Below are 26,720 nucleotides of genomic sequence, written 5' to 3'. Positions count from 1 at the left end.
TATGTAGGATAAAGTGTGTAGGGTTTTGAGGAGAATGTATAGGGTTTGGGAAATTTATATGAAAGAGTGGGATTTAGGGAGAATATATGAGGGAATGATGTTTGGGAAATTTATATGAGGGAATGGGGTTTTGGGAAAATGGATGAGATAGGAAAACAAATGAGAGGGTGAACTTGTCAATTTTATGGGACAGTTTGGGTGAACACTAGGGTTTTAACTTTATGGGTGAAAGAATCACCAAGACTTGATGCAAAATAATTTTCAACAATAAGGATTGATTTACTTACTTGCCAAGAGATAAATTTAGATATTGAAGCAAATTGAGTGATTTTGGAGTGATTTGGGGCTTGGCTGCTAGGTGCGTAGCGCGAGCGCAAATTAACAAACGAAAACCTTGCCAGGTGCGTAGTGCCTTTTTGCTGACCATTTTTGGAGGCCTTTGTGATGTCCAAATTGGACATGGGATAGCTCGTTGGAAATATTATTGAGTCTAATTTCCAAAATATCTTTAATTTTCCAATTTGGAGGTCATTTTCCCTGCCAAACCTCCAATTTCCGAGGACTGGTCAAAATGTGCAAAATGAGGCTGCCTAAATATAGAGGGTTGTTGCAATCCGCTTTTGAAGGTCTTCCTCAACTCCAAATTGAGCTAATGATAGCTCATTGGAAATCTCTTTGTGTCTAGTTATCATTTAAATCATCAAGCAACTCAGATGATCAACTAGGCTAGGAGAAATCTTGATTTTCCTGAGGTCACACCAGAGGTGCAGAAATTCTCCTGAGGCAAACCATGACACCTGTGTAAAAAGTGAAGGAGGTTTTTATTCCTTGGCATATTGTGGAAAAAAAAATCTCTAAATTTTTCCAAATTCATTTTTTATTTCTCAGAAACACAGGTTGAGTAAAACCTATCCCGATGTGTGGAACAGGGGATTTGTCGAAATGAAGTAAAATAAAGGGGATAAGGGGCTTCTAAATTCTTGAGAAAATTTTGGGAAGTAGGGAGGGATGTTAGAAATAGGGGAAAGTGGAATTTCAAAGATTGAGTGAGGGGAAGGGGTCCAAAAGGGAAAAACATAGGCTTAGCCTAGAAAATTGTCAAATTGTAGCAAGAAACTAGGGTTTGTGGGAAAATGAGGAATTTGAAGGATATCAGTGATGGGAACTGTTTAAGAAGGTATTTAAGTATAGGGGAAGGTGAATAAGCATCAGGATACAAGTTTTGTTGATGATTTGACCATCCAAGAGAAATTACCTTCAAAACCCTAGGAGATGGAAATGAACCTTACCCAAGTACAACTGAAGCACGAACAAGGTGTAAAATGACTCATTAGATCCTGAAATGATGACGAAAATTCTTTGAATGATGGCACACTTCGTTGAATGGTGACATGGACCAACATTTGGACAAATTTGAAAGGAGTGAAAACAAACCCTAGACCTAATACCTAGAGACAAAATTTTACTTGAAGACTCACTGAAATGACAAAATTTGACTTTGACACCCGAAGACAACTTTGTAAGAGCATGTTTTATCACTGGTGGAAGATTTCAAAGACTGACACTAACAGTATCTTTCATGATTTTGTGGAAAGAAAATCTAAGGTGGCTTTTTTTGTCTTGGATCCAAAAATAGGTATTTTGTTTTTCATTGTGTGTAGTAGAAGCATTTGCTCTGTGATGCATGTTGTTACAGAAGAAAACTTTTTGAAATGGTTGTTTTGTTGTATTTGTTCTTACTTTCATAGTTTCTTTCTTTGTTAATGAGGGAGAACACAAAAAAGGATTGGTTCCTGTTAGAGTCGGTCTTTACATCCCTCCGTCAGAGATCATTTCTCTTGTTTCATTTCATTTTTAGGTGTCTCACTCGATTCACTCAGTTGCATTCCGCTAGGGGCATGCCATGATCTGACGGAAGGGTCTTGTCAGTCATTTCCCCTCATGCTTTGTGCCTACTGGTTTAGGTCTGTTTGTCGAATCAATTTTGAAATCATTCATAGTCTTGTTTTGGCCTCTTGTTAGCAAAGAGTTATTATAAGATTTTTAGGTCTAGGATTTAACTGATTTAGTCCTCAAAGTGCCCAATAATGCCAGTGGGTGAGAGGGAGGTTCGGATTTTCATTATCAATAATGCTCAAATTAATTGTTTGTAATAAATATGTATTTTTAAAGTTTTCTGCCATGGAGTACTTCAAATGCAGACTCTGGTCATCCTTTGCCGAAGTTCAACGCCATCATCTCCTACAAAAATTCAACAGAAGAGCCATCATTTTAGTCAAAAAATCAAAGAGAAACTTGAAGAACAAAGTTGTATTAAAAGTGAAGAAATGCCAATTTTAAAACATACAAAAATGGGTCTTTACAAAGACAAAATCAAATCCATGTCTTTATGAAGATATTTTTATGTGTATCAATGCCATTTTGCATTCAAGGGATCAATTGAAGTCGACTTAAGTGGTGAGAAAGCAAAGCTGTGTTTGAAAGGCCGGACTATGTGTAATTGACAGAGCGCAGCGCGTTGGGAGTTGGGCATGGCGCATATAAACTGCGCGGCGCATAGAGCCGTGTTCCACCGTGGAAATTTGAACATGCGCGGCGCACTCACCGGGCACAACACACTGGGATGTGCGCATGGTGCATTGGCTTGAGACCGAATTTTTTTTTCCAATCTTCTCAAATATCATAATTTCTCAGTTACTTCGTGTTGATGAAGATGTGCAGAATTTGGGTAATATGATAGGTCTTATTGATACTTTGGTAAGAGTTTTGAGAGACCTTACATCTGCACAACATGGTTTGGTGGATTTGCAAGTGGAACTGCAGGTCGACGGGATGATAATAGCGTGGCACATCTCACCCATAGTTTCAGCGTCGATTTTCAGAATTGTTGCTTAAAGCAGCCAGTGCTTATGGAGCCTTAATTACAGCTCCAACGGAGTCAGAGTTTTTAGGATCCACTATCTATCTGGGGAACTGCTGCGACCCATTCTAGTTGCCTTGGCATCTTGCACACACTATTTTGAAACCATATCTGCAATGAGAGAATCAAATGCTGCACTTCACAGGCTACGTGTTGGTTCATCATCTCCAGTTACACCATCAAAAGATCCATCATGAATGTCAGATCAAGCGGATTCAGAATGTGTAACCCCTCCTCCATGGAGTGCAAATTACAGTATGGATGAATCAAACTTAGATGATATTGTGATTCGTAGTCGCACACGATTAGACCAATTAGAGTCTTCCGTTGAAAACCCTGATTTCAGAGCGTCTTCTGATGCTGGGCAGTGTTAGTATCAGCCTTTTTAGCCTTCCTCCAGTGATCAAATATGCTCTTACAAAGTGATTTTAAGGTGTCAAGGTCAATTTTGTCATTTCAAAGAGTCTTCAAGCAAAATTTGGTCACTAGGCATTAGGTCTAGGGTTTGCTTTCACTCCTTTCAAAGTTGCCCAAATGTCAGTCTATGTCACTATTCAGCTGAGTCTATCATCATTCATGTGGTTTTTATCATCATATCAGGTTCCATTGGGTCATGTTACACCTTGTTCATGCTTCAGTTGCGCCTAGGCAAGGTTCATTTCCCTCTCCTAGGGTTTTGAAGGCAATTTCTCTTGAATGGTCAAATCATTAGCAAAACTTGTATCCATATGTTCATAGACCTTCCCCTATCATTAATTTACCTTATTAAACACTTCCCATCACTGAGATTCCCCAAATTCCTCATTTTTCCACAAACCCTAGTTTCTTGCCACAACTTGGCAATTTTCTAGGCTAGGCCTGTGTTTTTCCCTTTTGGACCCCTTCCCCTCGCTCGATCTTTGATATTACACTTTCCCCTGCTTCCTAACATCCCTTCCTACTTCCAAAAATTTCCCCAAGAATTTAGAAGCCCCTTATCCCCTTCATTTCACTTCATTTCGACAAATCTCTTGTTCCACACATCAGGGTAGGTTTTACTCAAATGATGTTTCTGAGCAATAAAATATGAATTTGAGAACACTGAGAGAGGTTTTTGTCGAAAACAGGCCAAGGAAGAAAAACCTCCTTCACTTTTTACACAGGTGTCATGGTTTTAGATAAATGTCAAAAATACAATCGCCTCGGGAGAATTGATGCACCTCTGAAGTGACCTTGGGAAAATCAATTTTTATCCTAGCTTGGTTGGCCAAATAACTCTCTTTATGAGTCAAAGGATAATTAGAAAAAATTATATTTCCAATGAGCTATCATGAGCTCAATTTGGAGTTGAGGAAGGCATTCAAAAGTTGACTGCAACAGCACTCTGCCTTGAGGCAGCCTCATTTGGCACATTTTGACCAGTCTTGGGAGATTTGATTTTTGACAAGGAAAATGAACTCCAAATTAAAAAATTTCAATTTTTTTGGAACGTAGACTCAAATACCTTTCCAATGAGCAATCCTGCAACTAATTTGGACACCGGGAAGGCCTCCAAAAGCTTCCTGAAAAATGGCGCTACGCATATAAGGGGCGCTACGCATATAGCTTCCCCTGCCTTTGCAAAATAACACGGGCGCTACGCATATAAGGAGCGCTACGCATATAAGGAGCGCTACGCATTGGGCCAGAACACAAAATTTTTGCCACTGCTCTTCAAAATTCAAATTCTTTTAGTCTCCTTTGCCTCCTATAAGTTTAAATCATCTTGCTATTATCTTTGGTCAGTGTTTGGAGTTGTTTGAAGATTGGTTGTAAGAGTATGAATGTTGAAAAACACAAACCCTACTCTCTTGTAAAGAAATGCCTCTTTAGGGTTTGAATTTGAAGTTTTAGAATTTGACTTTGGTGCCAAAACATTCCATATCTCACTTGTATTTTCCTTTCCCCACTATTGTCATATCATCATACAATGCCTCCCTTTTCCCTATTCCCTTTAAAATCACTCATATCACTTCGTCCCTCTCCTATTTCCCTATATCCCATCCCTAAAACTTGCCATTTGTTACCACTTTCCATCCTTCATATCAGTTATAGGTTCCAAAATTCCATACAGTCAAGTGACTGTGCTCACATCCTTAATTTCACTTGACTCAAGCATATTTTCTTCACTTAATTGAATCATGTTGTTCCCATAGCTCATTTTCCCACAGTTCACTATTCACACGGCCCTATTTCCCACAGTTCCTCCCACATTTAGCGTTTCAAACAAAAGAAAAAAATCCTCATTCTTCATCTCATTTAAGCCAACACAGATTTTGCAACATCATGGAGGTGGACAACAACACATCATACAACCAAGACAGAGATTGCACCACTGAACTGCATACACCAGGAGGAAACTGAAGCGCCGTGAAAAACCTGATCCACTCTGGATTTTGGCCAAGGCTTCACTAGCTGGACATGATACATGATGGAGGGTCTTTGCTCCGAATTTGAGCAAATTCGGAGAAATTTTTGTCATTTTGAAATTTTTTGGTCCCAAAACAGATTTTTCAGCTATACGAGTAGTGCGTCGACGCGCTCGCTTTTGATTGGGACACTTGCTGGAGGGAAACTTTACATTTTTGGGTTTGTCATGGTAATTTATACATGCTCAATTATTTCCGAAGCATTTCATCAAGTTCTGGATGATCAAAAGGCCCAAAAACTCCATGAAAACCACCTTGCTGCCACCTTTTGCAATAGCAGGAAGTACTTCTGGGAGAATGCCATTTTGAGGGGGCAAATGAGCTCCAAATTGGGAAATTCCACTTGGGCTGGATAGAAAACATCTAGGGCTTTCCAACCAGCTATTGTGAGCTTGATTTCGATGTGAGGAAGTGCCCCAAAAATAGGCTTAAAGGTGCGCTACGCATAGAGATCAGGGCGCTACGCATAGAGGTTTTTGGTCAAAGTTTCATCCTTCAGCTCAGGAATTCAGCTAGTTTTCACTAGTTTCACCTCTTGATGTGATTTTTAACCCAGCTTGATGTAATTTGATGTGTATGAGGTAACTTGGCACTTATTTATCTTATTCTAGATGATTCATTCACAAAATAGCAAAAATTTAATGTAATGAATCAGTTTCCTTCTTTTTAGAGGCAGGTTGTTTTGGTCACCTAGATTGTTGCTCCATGTTTAGAATTTGTTCAAAATTCTCCTAGAAGGAGGAGCTTGACCCCTAGAGGTTAGGGAATGGGTTGGCTTGATCTATATATGTAAATTTTCAGTCAGTAGCAAGGGTTGGACTCTTGGGAATATTTTGGCACACTATTGTACATATTTTTCATATTTTGGCTAAGGAAAGATGAGAGATTTTGCAGCACCTATTGGGATTCTTGTGGCTTTCAGTTCTTGATGGTGTTATCTCTCAGTTTATTGTAAGTTTTTTCATGTTTAATGTATGCCATTCCCTTCTTATGCTTCTGAAACTAAATGAATGAGTAAATGAGGTTGAATCCATTGTTTACAATGCTCTTCCTTTAAATTTTTTAGTTTTACATGTTTTCGCCAGTTTGGAGAGGATCCATGTTCTCCCTTGCCCTCTTCAGCTCCTTGTCGTTCTGATCCATCCATACACCTGATCAAAGGCATCAAGACTACTACCTACCTCTCCCCAACTCGAATTCTGCAAAGATCTGGCCTTATCCTCGGACCCAAAATTGGTTTTCCCTTTTCTCCAACAAAAAATTCAAAATTCTAAATCAAACTTTCCTATCTCTTTACTAGCCTAAAATCAGTATTAATTTTGAGTCATCTCAGCCCTTTTGAATACCTTTTGCCGAGATAGACCCGGAGAGAGCCCTCTCCTGTCCTCGTAGGGCTAGCTACGAGGCTGAGTGTGGTTTGATGTGGCCTCGAGTTTTGCCTTTCTCAGCCTGAGGCAGATTTGAGCGCTAACAGGCAGTATGATCATAATGGTCCGAAATCAAAGGCGGTTATCTTGGCCATTTTCAAGTGCTACACATAATATGGTGTAATAATGCTAGTAAATCAATCTCAGGATCATTGTTTTGGCTAAATCTCAAAAATGTATGGAAGGTTACTCTCAGTCCATTGTAATGTTGGAGGGCCAAAGCCAAGGAATCCGAGAGTTATGGAGAGTCGTTTTCAATTATACACAGATGTGCGAGATCTGTCATATTTATAACAATATCTAGATCAACATCCTCGTTAGAAAACTCACCGAGGCATCGTGTGAGGTGAATGAAGACTTTTCCTTGGTTAGTTTTGCAACCTTGGACATTCAGGATAAAAAAAAAGTGTTGGGAATCTTGTTAAGAAAATGGATATGTGGTTTTGATGGAGAGATCGCAGCTGGAATTGACAGAACTCTATTTCCCTTCATTAAAGGCGAAACCTTAGTAAGAATTAGTTTTTATTCAAACGGCAAAAGGGAAGGTGAAAAGTCAAAGACTGAAACGCCTAAATTTAGAGCGTAGATATCTACCATGGCAGAGAAATAGGATTCGATTACCTATTTTTGAACTTCAGTTATGATTCATGGGATCCACGCTACAGTTTCCGCCTCTTCTTCGGTCATCAATAGATTTGAGTAGAAAATGTAATGCTGCTCCCTTTCAGAACAAATGATTGGCTCTTCAGCTTTAGTTTGTTAATGATGATTAAACTATTCCTTATTTTCATCGATCTATTTTCCCACATATTGAATCTATTTATTGTATTGTAAATCATTTGTAAAGGGGTTGGAGTTTCTGGGGAAGGTGGAAGAGAAACTCAGCGCTTCACTATACAGTTTGGCCAGGAAATTAATAAAATGATGCAACTCTGATTCATGAGATTCCTATGGTATGAGTTTAGCATATGTTTCTTCTGTCTGTTTCATATGTATCTTGTTATGTTTTACAGTTCATTCATAATCATTTCCAGTTGAATGTTTTTAAGTAAGAAAGGTAGAATCCAGTTTATTGCTCTGCCTTAAAAAAGCATTCATCCTCAGTGTGTCTTCTTCTCTTTGAAAAGGATTCATTGGTTCTGCCCTTTTCAACCTCTCAACAGTATTTCCACTCCATATTACTTCAATTTGATTGCTAAACCTCCTGCCTATCGCCTCACAAAATACTCTGCATCTTTGATTCAATTTCCCAGCTCATGCTGTCCTTTATCCCATACAGCCTAGAAAATTCAGTCATTCATTAAATTACCTCTTTCATATTTATTTACTAGCCTAAAATCAATATTCATTTTGAGTCATCTCAGACCATATTGTTTATTTTTTACTGAGCGTGACCCAGAGAGAGCCCTCTCCTGTCCTCGTAGGGCTAGCTACGAGGCTGAGCATGGTTTGATGTGGACCTAGAACCTTGTCTTTTCAGCCTGAGGCAAATCTAGGCTCTAACAGTTCCCTTGGCAGCGTTCCCAATAGTAAGAGTAACTAGTGATGCTTATACTCTTATATTTATAGAGACCATTCCAACTTAAGCGAATAAGTAATCAATAGGTACAGCTCTGATTAGTGTAAGTATTACTGTGATTCACTTCTTATTTTTAAACTACCCTATCTCACCTTAGGAAGGTTGACCCTAGCTAAATTTGTTCCAAGTCTCAAAGAACTATAAATACCTTTCATCGAGGCACACTTTGATCACAATATGGGTGTGCTCTAAAATGTCACTGTGCTATGTAATTCGACTTGTAAGAGAATTAGGCTTCAAGTTTGTTGGTGTGGTCGCACCTCATGTCTATCCCATATGATGCCACTGCAATTAGGTAGTTTTGTGAGCTTTAGAAAGTCTGAGGGTTGAATTGGATTTCACTTCCTTGTTATTTTCAAAGTCAGGAAGTGAAAGGCTTCCTCTTTAACTGTAGTGGCCACATTCCTCTTGGTCGCGCAAGGGCTAGTTGGCTCTCTGGTTAGGTTTATGTCTTTGTGAGTGTATCTAAATTGAATCCCTGCCCTTGAGTACTCGTTTATCATAAAAGAATTAAGAAAATTTATGCTATAAAAGTTTGTACAGAGCTAGACAACAAGGAATACATAAAGATTGTTTGCATGATTTTCAAAGTAAGCTAGTCAGTCCAAATATGCCAAAACAATGTTTTATGGATGCCCACAATTATAGTATTTCAAAATTCCTTGCAGGTATAGTGTCTTAGGAAAACATCTAGAATTCATATTAATTTACAAAACGTAAAGGTTAATGAGAAACACGGTTGTTGGCCTCTTCTTTCCCATTGTTGGAAGGATAAGAGTCTTGGCTGTCTAGGTTGATATCTTTAATTAATTGGTAGACAGTATCTTCCACTTTGAAGTATTGTTGCAGTGAATTCACTAAAATCCTATGGTTGGAAGCAGTAGAGTGAGATCCTTTGTTGAGACTTCTAACCATATTTCTTAACCTGGATTATTTTGCCTAAAACATCAATTTGTTGCTTATGTTGGACTAGAGTGTTCATAATCATTGCATTCTCAGAAGTGTAGTAGTGCTCATTTTCATGGACTAGTCACTAAGAACAATAAGGTTTTATTTCTTAGGGTGGATAATTCACATAGAGAGTGATACATTGCAAATCTTAATCAAATGCTTGAGGTTGATTGATGCACTAAGATTACCACTCCTTACTTGCCAAGCCTTTTTGGTGAAGTAATCAAACTTTCAGTTCTATTCCTGGATGCTCTATACACTTACTTTGTGCCATGGTCAAGGCAAATGCTGGATTGTACACCTGACCGGACCACTAGGGATGAGATTTCACCTTTGCCTAGACCATGTCTCCTCACAAAATTTTGAGTTTATGTTAACATCATAGCCACTATACTGAATATATTTGTCTCTACTCTTTCCCTCCTTCAGAGAAATACTTTTCTTCAAAATCATGCCCTCTTTGATAGCAATAATGTTCTTTAAAGGAGTATTATCATCAATTTTGTCCATATTTTGAAAATCTTTCTCTTTTCATATCAAAATTTTCCCTATTGGAATATTGTCCTCATCGTCATTGCTGCCTGAACAATATGATTGAAAACTAGGCATATCAACCCCACCTTTATTATTCTCCATAAGCATGGCCTCTGACAACTTCATTTCTCCACTAGCCAAGCTCTTGCTCTCAAGCATTTTGACCCCTCCATAAACCCTAGATTTATCATTTTTCTGCATCAACATTTGTAATGGCACATTATCTGCATCGGCCTCTACAGAAAACCCTCATTTCTTCAACCTATGCAAACGAAGTTTCAAATCTAAGAGTATTTCAGCTTATATCTTCAATCATGATAAATAGGTTTCCAGGTGGGATCCCTATTGCAACATTTCATTGTGTTATGGGAATTTTCAGGAGCATTCACATTATTTATTCCTCTTTTCCATAGGCTTCTTGTGCTTTGCTTCAATACTATAAAGAGATAATTTTAGTTTTCTTTGGGTGTCCAGAGGATTTTTCCTCGATGACTGGACCAATGAATGTTAATTCCTTTCAGATCACCACCAGAAAACTGTAATCGGTGTTGCTTGGTCAATACAAGTGAATGTAGACAATACAAGTGAATGTAGACAACAAAAGTTGTGCATTGGTGGTGTTTTCAAAAAACAAAATCTTTGCGGATAGGGAGGATCCATTTCATACGAGGAGATCTATGTGTTTGTGGAAAGCGAAAGCTTCGTAGATATGTAGATACATTTCATAAGTAGGATTCGAGCCATATGAAGAGTCTCATATTGGAGCCGAAGTCCGAAGATCTAGAAGGGGAAACCACTTGGCTGATGTTGGAGCCAAAGGCCAAAGATCTAGAAGGGGCTGCTGCATGCAAGACCCAATTGGTTTCACATGGTTTTTTTTGTTTAATTTAACTTTATTTATTAATTTATTACTTTTACCTTTGATTTTTAATTTAATAAAAAAATTAATTAACCATTTCACCATGATTGTTCAATGAAAACAATTTTGACTCGGCATTAGACTTTAACAACAACCACAACGAACTTCATTTCCTATGTTGTGACAACTGCATTTTCAGTATGAAGGGAATTATGCACACTTCTCTTAGTAAGAAATAATGCCACAATTATGCTTTTCCATCGCTTTTTCCTGAGACGATCGCATGTTGCACATGATAGATTTGTGAGTTTCACTTTCTTCTTTTCTTTAGATGAAAAAAAATTCTATTTTAAAAAAAACTTATTTAGGACCCTAAGATTGTAGCTTCAGTCCACCAGATGGTAGAAATTGTTGGAAATAATACTGAGAGGGGGGGGGGGGGGGAATAGGTATTAGCAAGTCAATAAATTTTCATTTCCATAATCAGATTTATATACACTACTTCAGTTAATGGAACTCACGTTTACACGCAACTATATTTAAGGCAACCAGCATATATCAAGAAAACTTATGATTTAGTTAATTCATCATATGTTGATCTTTAATTAGTGCATAAATACTTCATTAACCATATACATAGTAACCATGTGCAGTAATATCAGAGCAAACCATCACACATAAGGTGGAAATCTAATGCGGGACAAAAACCACCTGCTGTTGTCTTCTTTTTAATATAAGAAAAACCTGTTTACAATCTTGTACTGGTGCAGACTCATACCAGTACGTAGGCACCCACCTACAGAAGGCTACAATGTTCTCTCGTTCTCCAGCTTCTACTGAAAGGGAGCTACAACCCCCTGGCTCTTGTACTAGCTGATCTGTTTACTAGTACATAGGTGTCGGCTTACTGAAGGCTACAACCTTCACTCATTTTCCAGCTACTACTGGAAGGGAGCTCCAACCCCCTGGCTCTTGTACTTGCTGATATGTTTACCAGTATGTAGGCACCGACCTATAGAAGGCTACAACCTTGTCTCTTCCTCTAGGGACCACATTTCATAAATTTTCAGACTGGATACTCCTAGAACACAACACCATAATCTGAAGGCCACGTTTCATCCAATTTTCATACTGGACCCATCAACAACATTGAAGCTCAAAATAAATCACCAATTCAATACAACCATTGCATTAACAAATCATTAAATACTCAATCATCAATCTCTGAATCACCCACAACTGAATCACTGAGGGCTTGTCATCAAAACACAGTTACCAGAACATAGAGCAGAACCCAGAACTATGCAACAACCACTAAAACCAACTGCACATTCAGATATCATATTTCATAATGTATACGCTACTATGATGAGTCGAACCAGCATGTATACACACTTTTACCAAAGTGAACCCGCATACATATCTGCAAATACTAACTTAAAAACCTTCACAGCTATTTCAGAATTCAGTCATACCCATATCATAACATTTGCAAAATAAAACATGCGTCAATATTCAGATCTAGACTATCCATGATCAAACCACATAATGATAATACATTCCAAGCCTTAAGATCCTGATCCATCATCCATCATCAACCACATAGGTGCATCCTTAGTTCAGATCAGGAAAAGCATCACAAACCCATAACCTGCATACTGGATCTCACACTTTATTAGATATTCAATACTTGCACACTTGGCCTAATGATCTTCTCCTCCTTTTATAGTTTTAGGCATTTCTCAATACTATGGACCAAAACCACTTCAGACCAATACCTTGGACCAAATACCTAGGGTCAACACCTCGGACCAGATACCTTGGACCAATACCATGGATCAAAATACCATGGACCAAATACCTGTTGGAAATAATAATGAGAGGGGGGGGTGAATCAGTATTATCAGATCAATCAAACTTTTCAATTTCATACTCAGAAACATATACGCTACTTCAATTAAGTGAACCCGCGTGTACACGCTACTGTGTCTAATGAAACTCGCGTATATCCAGAGATCTTATAATTCAGTTAGCTTAATCTTCAGTAAATGCATCAGATCATTATTAAGCATATTAACAGTAAACAGGTGCAGAATAACAGAACAGAACATCACACAAGAGCCACACACATGAACACAAAGATATAAGGTGGAAACCCAATGTGGGTGAAAACCACCTGCTGCAAGTCATCTCAATCTTCTTCTTAATAAGAAAATCCTTTTACAATATTTGTACTGGTGCAGTCTTATACTAGTACGGGAGCTAAAACCCCCTTTGCTCTTGTACTAGCCGATCCATTTACTAGTACGCAGGCTGCTACCTGCTACAATGCTCCAAAGATCTCCTTTAGCTTTTGTACTAGCTTAGATACTAGTACGTAGGCGCTTGCCTACAATCTTCTCACCTCCAGGTACCACGTTTCATCAATTTTCAGACTGGATACACTGAAGCACAACACATAATCTGTAAGGCCACTTTTCATCCAATTTTCATACTAGACCCATAACTATCATTGAAGCTCAAAACAATCATCAAACTCTGAATCACTGAAACCCTGTTAACAACAGTCATCAGAACACAGAGCAGACACAGAACTCTGTAATAACCATCAGATCCATCTGCAACTTCAAATATCAAGCTTTACAATGTATACGCTACTTCGATGAATCAAACCCGCGTGTATACGCGCTTTTACCAAAGACAACCTGCGTACAGATCTAAAAATAATTTCTCATAACTTGCAGCTGTACCAGACATCAGTCATACTCATAACACTTATAGAACTATACATGCGTCAGTATGTAGATCTAGAATAAGCATCATAAAGATAGTTCATTTCAAACCATTTGATCCCGATCTCTCCTTAGATCTAGTTCTCCATCAACCGGTGAGATCTCTCCTTAGCTCAGATTAAGTAATGCATCATCAACCCATAACCCTGCATACTGGATCTAATGCTTCATCAGATATTCAAGACATTTCAGATGCTCTTGCCTAATGATTTCCTTCCCTTTATATAGCCTTAGGCCTTGTTCAATACCAAGAGCCAAAACCATAGAAATCCAATACCATCAACTTCAAAACTAGGGATCGACACGCCCGTCGAGACACAATGGTCCGAAACCATAGGCACAACTTCCAAGGACTAACCGCCATGGACCAAAGGTACTTTTCCACATACACACGCTTTTGCTGAAGCCAACCTGCGTGTACACGCGACTTGGGCTTAACGAACCTGCATGTATGAACTTTCTCTTCTTCTTATAGTCTGATCATCAATTCCTTGCTGCTGACCTTCTGTACTATGATTTTTCATCAGTGAGGTTTGCCATCAAGGACAACACTTATCTCATAATGCCAACAATCTCCCCCTTTGGACTTGATGGCAAAGCTAACTTGTCATACTTAGAATTAGCATCTGATTCCTTTGAGCTGTCCTCCATCAGTCACATCTGATATCTCTTCTGAAGATTCATCATCTGATTCCTTTGAGCTATCCTCCATCAGTTACATCTGATATCTCGTTTGAAGATTCATCCAGTTATACATAAGTGAGATATTCTTCTATGAGAGGGTTGCCATCAAGTACAACACATGTATCATAATGCCAACAATCTCCCCCTTTGGACTTGATGGCAACAACACCAAATCACTCTCCCCCTTTGACATCAAGGGCAAAGGGTGGACCAAGATATTCTCTTCCTTTGCTGAATCATTCCACTGTCCATACTCCCCCTGAGTACCTGCTGAAATCTCTGAATAATCTCCCCCTTTGTATATGCCAAGGTGTACCAATCTATCAATGCTCCCCCTGAGTACATGCCAAGTCTCTGTACTGCTGAAGTGTGCTGTTCATGCTCTTCCTGACTGTAGGCAAGATCTGCAAAAGATGTTCTTTAAGAAGAACATGACTCTCTACATCATAAAGGACCTTCCTATCACCAAAGACTCATACATACATCCATCTCTCAACTAAGTGAGGATATACAAAAATTGACTCATCCACCCAACCAAGTGGGGATACATCAAAAGTTTACATATGACAACCAATCACATTGCATCAATCATCCCAGGCATAGTGGGGAAACCAAAATAGGCCGTTACATGACCTTGACACCATAAAAGAGATACCACAAAAGAGATATATGACATATAGACGAAATAACTAGACCAAGACTTATGAAATTCACCAGCAGCATCTGATAATCACCATTCAGATCAGCAACCAAGAGATCCTTCTGTTCTCCTTTCGCCTTTGTTCCTCCTGAAATCAACACCAAATGTGAACTAGAACCAAAAGCTTTAAGATAATGCCAACAATGCATCATTGGAAGATTATCTGCTCCCCCTGAACCTGTGCCAGATGATCTCTGTCAGACCTATATCAGACTTTCTGCAACCAACATCTGTCCCTGCTGATTTCCTTCAAATCTCCATATACGCGTCTGTATACACATAAACAAGCATATATATGCAGATATCCCTTACGCAACACGCGTACACCATATACGCGATTATCCCCTTGTAAAACGGCGTATGCACGCGGATATCCTTCAAACAAAACGCGTACACAAATTTCCATATCAGCAACCTGTAAATGTCCTGTAGAGAATAGGTCATCAACCTATAACAAGGTATGTCTGCATCAATTCATCCCTTTGAACAGAATTCAGAGTCATTCACATTGTATCATGTGTGAAACCACCATAGCCATTTCATCAAGCTCTACATGATCCAAGTATCATTACTTGGGAGCATCTGCATCAATTAACATATGTAAGTATATAAACCAATCATCATATAGATCATGTGACATGAATCAGCACTATGTATCTGAGCTCAAACTCTTTTGACAAAGCTTCTTGATATCATCATCAGCAACAATCTTTATCCACATGAGTGCCTGCATCATAACTGTATGATCTTTATGCATATGACAACAGCAGTATATAAGTGACTCATCATCAAGTGAGGAAGATGTGTATTCAAGCTTTGTACTTCTCCTTGTCCTTATGAAGATCACCATGTAAGCACCATATATGCATCATCAAGGAATCAACCATAAATCTGATCTGATCATCAACTATGTAACCCCAAGAATCATATGTGATTTTATCATAGACAACTCACAACCACATCATAGCAAGATATATCATTTAGCCATATAAGAATCATCACCAAGGACTATTAACCATAATGCCAACAATGATTTATTAAAGGCATATGCTCCCCTCAACCTGTGCCATCTGTTAGATCTGATCATGCATATATCAGCAATAAGCATCAAGACATCATCATCATCATCAAGTTAGGATCAAAACACTTCTAGACATCTTACAAGTATCAAAACATTTTTACACATCCTCAGCAGACTGTAACTATTAACCAATAGAGCAAATAATGGACTGAATCATATCAGATCCCTTTTCTGAGCCTGTCCCCACTGCTTTTCCTCAGACTGACATATATGCAACTTTGCAGTGTCTAACTCGTGTATATACGCGACTTCCCTTTAAGGAACTTGCGTATGAGATTCAGGACACTGAAGTTTTACACCTTCAGCTCCCCCTGAGTCTGATATGTCTGTGCTGTGCTGTGTCTCAGTACATTGTGCTGACTGTACTTCCTTCTTCCTCCATATCTTCAAGTGTGATGAGGTTTCTCCTTTTGGTGTGATGTCCATCCTTTGTTCCTGCATTCCTTTGCTATATGTCCAGGTTTGTTACATGTATAACATCTTACATGTTTCATATTCCTCCTGTAGCAATCAGCAGCTTTGTGACCATACATATGCAAGCAAAGCAATATCCATTAAAGTACCTTGATTGAGGTGACCTGTCCGCATAATAGTCTTGAACTCTTCTTCTTCTACATCTAGCTGCAACATGTCCAAGATTATGACATACATAACATTCAACATTATTCATAGGAGGAGTAAAAGATTTTCTTTGAGGAGTCTCTTTCCTTGATTGTTGATGGGGTTGACCTTTCATCTCCTTGTTGATCATTTTAGATTTCTCTTTAGAGTTCCTTGCCTCACCTTGTGAACTAGATTCACCTTCAACAGATTCATGAAAACCAAGACCAGTCTTGATAGCAGGAGACCTTTGACTACTAAGAATATCATCCAAGGCTTTAGTACTATCTTGAAATCTCAAAGTTTATCCTTTTCTTCTAATTTACCTTTCAAGATATTTACCTCAACTTGAAGTTGTTCCTCCTTTTCTAGACATTGATTCTTCATGTCTTCTCCATCTTTCCTTCCTTCTTCCAACTGATGCCTTAATTTGAGAATCTCCTTTTCTTGTTCTTCATTCAGATCCTGCTGCATTTGACGAACTCGGAAGGCACATTCTAGTTGAGATTTTAAGCTGGTGACTTCGTTTTCTTGTTTTGCAATAGCTTGGAGTAGATCTGTATTCTGCTTCTTTGATTCTTCAAGATCTCCTTTTAGTGGAGGGGATTGTAGCTTCAAGATTTTCATAGTAGCTGGATCTATCTTTGAGTTTCTTTTGATGGTTGTGCTCTTTCGTTGACTTCTTTTCTTAATGATGTCACTTCATGCTGCAATTTTTGACATTGGTCTTCCTTGTCCTTGAGTAGCTTTCTTACCTTGTTTCCTTCTTCTAGTGGGCCTTTAGTTTGGTAACTTCTTCTTTGAAAGCACATTCCCTTTTGTTCAATAGATCTTGTTGATCTTTAACTTTGTCTGCAAGCCTTCTAAATACTGCCTCTATTTGACACTTTTCTTGCTCACCCATAAAAGCATGTTCAGTAGTTTCACTATCACTTCCATCACTTTCACAAGGAAATATAGCAGGAACATCAGAGGATAATACATTCATACCTGATAATGATTCTGAATCTAATTCTGAATCTGATTCTGAATCTGAAGAACTTCTTATACCTAATCCCCAATCGACTCTCCCACTGTCATAGATCTTCTGAGATGTCTTCTTCTTCTTATGAGCTTTCTTCTTAAGCTTCTTTCCCATTGTTCCACGGATCTCCTTCAAGCGATCAAGCTTCTACCAAAGGACCTGCTCTGATACCAATTGTTGGAAATAATACTGAGAGGGGGGGGTGAATCAGTATTATCAGATCAATCAAACTTTTCAATTTCATACTCAGAAACATATACGCTACTTCAATTAAGTGAACCCGCGTGTACACGCTACTGTGTCTAATGAAACTTGTGTATATCCAGAGATCTTATAATTCAGTTAGCTTAATCTTCAGTAAATGCATCAGATCATTATTAAGCATATTAACAGTAAACAGGTGCAGAATAACAGAACAGAACATCACACAAGAGCCACACACATGAACACAAAGATATAAGGTGGAAACCCAATGTGGGTGAAAACCACCTGCTGCAAGTCATCTCAATCTTCTTCTTAATAAGAAAATCCTTTTACAATATTTGTACTGGTGCAGTCTTATACCAGTACGGGAGCTACAACCCCCCTTTGCTCTTGTACTAGCCGATCCATTTACTAGTACGCAGGCTGCTACCTGCTACAATGCTCCAAAGATCTCCTTTAGCTTTTGTACTAGCTTAGATACTAGTACGTAGGCGCTTGCCTACAATCTTCTCACCTCCAGGTACCACGTTTCATCAATTTTCAGACTGGATACACTGAAGCACAACACATAATCTGTAAGGCCACTTTTCATCCAATTTTCATACTGGACCCATAACTATCATTGAAGCTCAAAACAATCATCAAACTCTGAATCACTGAAACCCTGTTAACAACAGTCATCAGAACACAGAGCAGACACAGAACTCTGTAATAACCATCAGATCCATCTGCAACTTCAAATATCAAGCTTTACAATGTATACGCTACTTCGATGAATCAAACCCGCTGTATACGCGCTTTTACCAAAGACAACCTGCGTACAGATCTAAAAATAATTTCTCATAACTTGCAGTTGTACCAGACATCAGTCATACTCATAACACTTATAGAACTATACATGCGTCAGTATGTAGATCTAGAATAAGCATCATAAAGATAGTTCATTTCAAACCATTTGATCCCGATCTCTCCTTAGATCTAGTTCTCCATCAACCGGTGAGATCTCTCCTTAGCTCAGATTAAGTAATGCATCATCAACCCATAACCCTGCATACTGGATCTAATGCTTCATCAGATATTCAAGACATTTCAGATGCTCTTGCCTAATGATTTCCTTCCCTTTATATAGCCTTAGGCCTTGTTCAATACCAAGAGCCAAAACCATAGAAATCCAATACCATCAACTTCAAAACTAGGGATCGACACGCCCGTCGAGACACAATGGTCCGAAACCATAGGCACAACTTCCAAGGACTAACCGCCATGGACCAAAGGTACTTTTCCACATACACGCGCTTTTGCTGAAGCCAACCTGCGTGTACACGCGACTTGGGCTTAACGAACCTGCGTGTATGAACTTTCTCTTCTTCTTATAGTCTGATCATCAATTCCTTGCTGCTGACCTTCTGTACTATGATTTTTCATCAGTGAGGTTTGCCATCAAGGACAACACTTATCTCATAATGCCAACAATCTCCCCCTTTGGACTTGATGGCAAAGCTAACTTGTCATACTTAGAATTAGCATCTGATTCCTTTGAGCTGTCCTCCATCAGTCACATCTGATATCTCTTCTGAAGATTCATCATCTGATTCCTTTGAGCTATCCTCCATCAGTTACATCTGATATCTCGTTTGAAGATTCATCCAGTTATACATAAGTGAGATATTCTTCTATGAGAGGGTTGCCATCAAGTACAACACATGTATCATAATGCCAACAATACCTTGGACCAAAACTTAGATTTCCAAGACATACGTACTTTTCCTTATGTGAAAGTGTGTGTGTACGTTATACACTCCTTTTGGCCTTTTAACCGTGTCTATATGCTCCTTTGTCATGGTTAACCTGCGTATACATCTCTTTATTCATTATTTGTATTTTGATCATTAATTCGTTGCTATTGATCTGCTACACTATGATCTGTCATCTGAGTGAGTTTCCATCAAGGACAACACTTGTATCATAATGCCAACAATCTCCCTTTTGGACTTGATGGCAGCTGTAGAGCTATAAAAAGGGTCTCTTTCACCTCTAATTACCTCACATTAATATGTCAATCCAAGAGCATTTTGTTATTGAAAAGAGTGTCTCAGTCTGAGGCTATCATTTGTCAGAGTAATGCTAGTAGTACAATGTTCAGAAATACAAGAGTAAATGGATGCTTGTCTATGTCTAAGTTACTTCAAAGAAATAAATCACACACTCGGAAAGCTAGGCAACTTATCATTCAAGTGTTCAGCAACGATAGCCCATCCCTTTGGAAACTGATGGAAAGGAAATTAGAGCATGGACCACGGGTTTGGGAGCTAGACAGTAAATGCCAAGGCTCTCTATAGCCACAGATCGTCTCTCACACCAAAACAACAACTACGAGTAAATGGAACTACAGATAGCAAAATGGAACAGCAACTAAGAAATTGAACAACAAATCTGGAATGGAACAGCAATGCTAAAATGGAACAACAATTCTGAAATGGAACAGCAATCAAATAACTAAGTCTCATGAGTAGTAACCAAACTTAATCTACTAACTCGAATGCATTCATTGTAATCAAGCAGCAATCTTTCACTCTCAAGGCAAATCAAGCAGCACACACTAATGGAACAACATTAATTACTAATAAGTTATGGAACAGTGTTTGGAAATCATATACACACACAAAACGCTTGAAGAGTAATCTGATCTAACATCAATCTTCATTAACAGGAATACAACTACGTTTCAAAATGGAACAGCATTACTCCTGAATCGTAAAGAACACAACTTTCAGATAAAGTCTATAACATGAATGTGCAGCATAAGAGCTCTGTAACAGAATGGTAACAATATTCGGTCAAGACAAATAATATTCAATCAACTCTGAACAGATCAGTAATATAATGCAGAGTCAATACAACATTTCTGTCTGTAAAAACCTTAATGAATTAATCTTAACAGAGCATGTGATGTAATCTTATAAAGCATATCAGATTACCAAATAATGATGATAAGCAAACCACGCAGAAATCAAATCGTAGTGATACAGAAGCAAGTGTCCTCTAGGGCCGGGCCCTTAGCCTCCAAGGGTACACTGCTTTAAGTTAATCCAGATGCAGAGATAAGATAATCACCAAGTTTATATTAATGCATAAAACAAAAGTACAATGAACCAGTTTCAATGAGACTCGATGATCAAAGTTTGATCTTTACCAGAAAGTTACGTAAAAGCATAATCCCCTAAAGCTAACAGTGTCGTCCCTTTATATAAGGGTGATGGCGGAGATGTCTAAGTAATAAGATAAATAAAGCAGTGATCCCTCAGGATTAAAGATCCTGAGGGATTCGCCAAACTGTTAATCCTCAATCACTTCTTTTCTCCTCCGCCGAGCTGGTGTCTTCTCCTCCTTTTCCGGACCGGTTTGCTTCAACCTGCTTAGCCTTGTTTGCACTCGGTCCTTCGTCAAAGGGACAACAGTTACCCTATTCTTGTCTTTTTCTTTGGAACAGCAGCTCCTCGTTTTCACCCCTTCCTGCACAGGAGAATGACAACTATCAGCGGTTAAGTCTTGCATACTAATCCCACATGTTTTGTTATAATTCTTTATTGTTTTCCACGTTCATGATGCAAAAAGGTTCACAAGTTCCACTGAAAAGCCATTGAAATGATCATCAAAAACATACCTTTTTAGTACTCCACACACCCCCCTGCTTACCCTGTTTCATGCCCTCATGAAAACGTTGTAGTTGACATGCAAAGCAGTGAGAGAATAGGATGGAGAAGGAATCTCATGCGGAGGCCTACAGCCATGGTGAGTGACTAGGTAGTCAAAGAACTGGCCTGTTTGACCCTCGGGCATCTCATATAGGGCTTGATATCTGGGTGCAGGGTGCCAGATAATTGGACTGCGGAATCTATATCCTAACCAGGATGGCCCTGCCCTCAAAATGCTTTCGCCATAGAGGTTCAAATGGTTGGCAGCTAATTGAAAATTCTCATACTTAAATGGCTCCCTAAGCTAGATGTTTGGATTAGAGATTTGGTACCGAAATTTGGCTGCATCAATGGCGAGGTCTTTGATAGAAATAAAATATTCTAAACTTTGTCGAATGAGTGCCTCGTGCATGGGTCCTAACGTTTCAATGACACCCAGAGTTCTCATGAGGTTTCTATGTGCTTTCCGCAACTGTACTGGGTCCCTAGGCTCAGCCCTTACCCACAAATCTAGGCCATTTTCCTACCTCTAGAAAGTATTATAGGCTTTGAGCCATTTAATCTGATTAACCCCGAATGAGATGAATGCTTGCAATTGGATGTCTCCAACAAAAGGGCCAGGGTTCAGTTCAGTCTCCTAATCTAGCATGAGGTTATGCAAATAGAATTCACACAACAATCTCTGGACCTTCACCCCATAATGTTTAGAACAGTCTATAAAATCATTGGCAGTGTTAATTTGTATAGGGGCGCCTGCTTTAACAGCTTTTATTTTTAATTGTAAGTACCGTTCCAGTAAAAATAGAGCATAGTTTTTGGCAGGGGCCCTACATGCTAAAACGTCATTGTATAAAGAACACAAGGTATCCATCTGCTTGATAACAGTATCTAGCCTATGAGTTACCTTTGCAACTTTCCCTTATTCCTTTCACCACCCTTCAAAGGCCTGGCTTTCAGATTGATTGACGTTCCTTAGTTGTTGTTGTAGTTCTTCATACTTCTCGCGAGGGACCGTTTTCTCTCTAAGCTTTTCTGCTTCTTGCTGAGCTTGTTTCAATCCTTTGCGCAAGGTCACTGTCTTTGGATCTCTTCTCCATGCAGCAGTGGAGGCCAGGAGTTTTACCTGAACTTTCTTATTACGTTGTTTCGAGTTCAGAACCCTTATCACCCCTGAGGGTGGTGCCTCTGTCTGAATTTTCTTGTTATCCGTTTCTTTTTTAACATGAATATCAGCTTGCTACTGTTCCTTTTCAAATGGAACAACAGTCTGTTCCTCAGCATCATATGGAATAGCAGCTGGATTTTCAGCAGGGTTTTGAATAGCAGGGCGATTTTTGGTCCTCCGCCTTTTTATCTTGCAGAATTTTACTGCAGTGGTCACCTTTTTCTTCCTTGCGGTCTTCCTTACCCTCTGCCTTGCTTTCAGGATCCTGATCTGCTGGTGGAGCTAGGTATTATGCTTAATAATCTCTGTTGTTCCTTTCGTAATTCCCTAATTTCCAGTGTTTTATTATAAGGAATAGCAGGCTATCTGCTGTGTTTTGGGCCGTGACTAGTCCCTGGATCTTTCTCCTGGGGTGCTTCTTCGTTGTTCTGTTTTGGGGTAGGAACCTTAACTGGTTCTGTCACTTCCTGGGTGACTTCTTTTTCTACTCCTACTTCCTCCGAAATTTCCTCTGGTGTCTTGGGAATGGATTGTTCCCGTTCAGTATCTCTTATCTCCTCTTCATCGTGAACAGGCAGATTTCCTTCTTCTGCCTCTTCTGCATGTGGTTTTTCAGATGCAGTTTCCTCTTGGGGTTTGTTGTGGAGGTCTGTTGGACTGGAAGGTTGGCCATACTCACCCATATTGGCTAAAACTGCGGCCAATTCATCTTCTCCCACTGGGTCCTGTGGTGGGCTACCTTCCTGCTGTCCCATTTCCTCCTCCTGCTTGGATTGTTCAACTTCTGCCTCCGAATGCTTAGCTTCTGTTTCAGAATGCTCAGCTTCTTCCTCATTTTCCTTTTTAGCTTGCTCGACCTCCTCTTCGGATTGTTTGACCTCTTTCTTGTCTTCTCCTTCAGCTTGCTCTACTTCTACTTCTGGTCGTGAGGGTTGTTCGTCCTCAATTTCTACTGGCTGGCTGGTGCTTTCCTGGAGCTTTTCCAGCCTTCCTCGTATCCGAGCTAACCGGACTGATTTTCTGTGTTTCTCTGGCTGTTCGGGTGTGCCGGTGTCATGCTTACGCTTTGCCGATTCCTGGCGTGTTTCTGGTCGTTCAGATGTACTAGCAACATGTTTTTGTTTTACGAATTCTCTGCGTTTTTCCGGACGTTCTGGTGTGCTTGTAGTATGTTTACGTTTTGGGGATGGTGTTGTTGCCCTTCCGTCAATTATTGCAATTAGCTCTTCCCAGTTGCTTTGCTGCTGGGTGAGGCTATGACTAACAATTAATCGAATTAAACAATGGTGACTAACAACTGACTCTACATGTTGTGCCTTTTTTAGGCTTTGTGCAACATCATGAAGTAATGAATTCAAAAGTGCAGGTAGATTTACAGAGCATTTCTGCTTTAGAACAGCTAAGAGTTTAAGATGTCATGGTCTTACCACGTCTTTTCTCCCCTCGCAGGTGATGTAGCTTTGCACGGTTCTTGCTAATTCTGCCCAGGGTTCTCCTAGCGTTGCTGGCAGAACTCCCTTCCCTTTAATCGTCAAGCTCTAGCCTTCGTCCTAGAAAATTTCCATGATCTTCTGTAATCTTTACTTCTTTAGTGTCCATACAGGTTCGGTGGCTGGTAATCCCGAGACTTCTGCGATTATATCATCGGTCACCGCTATCTACTTCCCCCTTACTATGGAGTGATCCTCCTGCAGATTCTGCAGGAATTCAATCGCCACTGTTTCATTAGACTCCTGCAAGCGGCTGAGATAAGTCAGCCACCTTGCTCTTTCCAGGATCTCCCAGGCAGCAGCAGAGACTGTCAACTCCTAAGGTTCCCTTCGAATTGCCCTTCCTCCCATGGTTTCACTATGGATTCTCAATGGAACAGCAACTGCTTGTGCCGTTTGAAACACAGAGAGGGTAATAATTGCAAGGTTTTGAAAAAAAACATAGAGTATGCAACAGAAATGGCTTATGAACAACAACTTGTGTAAAAAATAGAAATATCATGCCATTAAGCCGTGCCATACCCTAGTACACTATCTTTCCCGAATAGTGAGCTGACACATAATCCGGGGAATAATGAGGTTAACCTCCCCCCCCACAATGTGATAGGCTGTCCCAGCCGTCAAAGAAAAGAGCAGCACTCGATCTGCAACAGAGTCATAAAGGAACAACGTATGAAAATATGCCATGTTTAGAAAAACAACGAATTACCGAAATCGAGGCATAAAGTTGGATCGCGTATTACGTAAGAGGCTGCTGTGATATGATGCGAGGCTGGGGGATAGGACATCTGTTGTACTTGCTAAATCTCAAGTGGTCATTGTCACCTCCTTTGCCATGATTGGTGGTAATAAATGTTCATGCGATATATGAGTTGGGAGATAATGTATGATTAGTTCCTAGGATATAAGAAACAAAAGAGTGTTAATATCTTACCTATTGGTGTAACCAATGTGACTTCAATACCATTAACAGTGCTCTGCTGCCGACAGGTATCCATAACCTTGGCAGAGTTGTTTATTTCACCCCTGGAACCATGATCCTTTATGTGCATATTAGGGAATGTAATGTCAAAGTGTAGGCCATTATGCTGGCTTGGTAACCAGTTAGCCATAATGCCATTCACGAGGAAGGAGCGAAAGGTGGGCAGGTCGGCTCATGATGAGACCTCCTGTTCCAAGGTTTTTTTATTTGATATACCTTTTGGACCATCTCCCTGGTGTGGTGGCCATAATGGGAATGCCACTTCACTTCCATCCTCATGATCATGGTAGGCTGGCTCTTGATGAGACCCCCTATCCTGCATTTGACAATTTATAATCCATCTTTTTACTTTTTCTTTTTCATAAAACACTTTTCCTTATTTATACACAAAGGGTGGTTCAACACTACTTAAGAGTAGGAATGGTGGAAGAAGTCTTACCATCTCAATAGGAAGATATAAACCTTTTTCTCTTATTCCTAAGTAATAATCAAAGAGGATTAAAGGGAATGTCATGATAAATATAACCAATCAAAGCAAAATTAGTAAGACAATGACAACAAAAGATAATGAATAAGTGTGTCCTTCCTTTTGTCCTCTTACCAATACAAGCTTTATAAAGATAGCGATTTATAATTTGCTGATTTCGGTATGTTGTGATTTTGTGTTCATTGCATAAGTGCATAGCTGTCTCTAAAGGACTTTGAAAGAACAGGAGCAAGAAGCATCCTCAATTTAGATCAGCAAAAGGGATAAGCTATTTCACAAGGAGAGAAAAAGTATGCTAGAAGTGTTCCTTTTGGAAAGAGGAACAACAAAGGAGCATAGGTCTCAAAAGTGCAAATGTCGTTCCTTTTGAAAAAGGAACAACAGAACACACCAATGTCGTTCCTTTGAAAAAGGAACAGCAGAAATTAAAAAAATGCTATTTCCTTAGAAAAAGATATCAAAACACTTGAAATGACGTTCCTTTTGAAAAAGGAACAGCAGCCATGAAAAATGTTGTTCCTTTGAAAAAGGAACAACAAAAGACGCAAAAATGTCGTTCCTTTGAAAAAGGAACAGCAGAAATCAAAAATATGTTGCGCCTTTAAGAAAAGGGGCAGCAAACACACCGCAGTGCCATTCCTTTTGAAAAAGGAACAACAAAAATCAAAATGATGTTCCTTTTAGAAAAGGAACATCAAAACAAGCAAATGTCGTTCCTTTTAGAAAAGGAACAACAGAAAAATCAAGAATGTTGTTCCTTTTGAAAAGGAACAGCAGAAAAATCAAGAATGTTGTTCCTTTTGAAAAGGAACAACAAAAACATGCAAATGCCATTCTTTTAGAAACGGAACGGCAAAAATTGAAATCTTGAGGAAGAAAAGGAGCAGCAAAAATGACAAGAAAACATTCAGTTCAAGCATATGTACAAGAACGACTTAAAGAAAAGAACTTATGTACAAATTGTAAAAAGAAATGAATTCCTTAATGAATTACAGGTGAGGAAGACTTCTCTTCCTCTCCTAAAATCTCCATATCAGTGTCTCGGCGTAGCTGCTGGAAGAAGGATTCCAGAGTGAGTGGTTTACAATAGAGACGAACT

The 26,720-nt window shown here is 39.2% G+C and overlaps 1 pseudogene; it reads left to right on the top strand.

Moving 5' to 3' along the window:
• Positions 1–6,918, top strand: part of LOC149165715 (AUGMIN subunit 2-like) — a 43,911-nt pseudogene extending 36,993 nt beyond the window's left edge.
• Positions 6,919–26,720: the final 19,802 nt, after the last annotated feature.

This window comes from Pinus tabuliformis, chromosome 5_1 (genome assembly GCF_031772625.1).
Source record: "Pinus tabuliformis cultivar Carrire ecotype Pingquan chromosome 5_1, CPIR1, whole genome shotgun sequence".
Classification (NCBI taxonomy): Eukaryota; Viridiplantae; Streptophyta; class Pinopsida; order Pinales; family Pinaceae; genus Pinus; species Pinus tabuliformis.
Note: the sequence above shows the minus strand (reverse complement) of the source record. Positions and strands in the feature narration are given on the sequence as shown.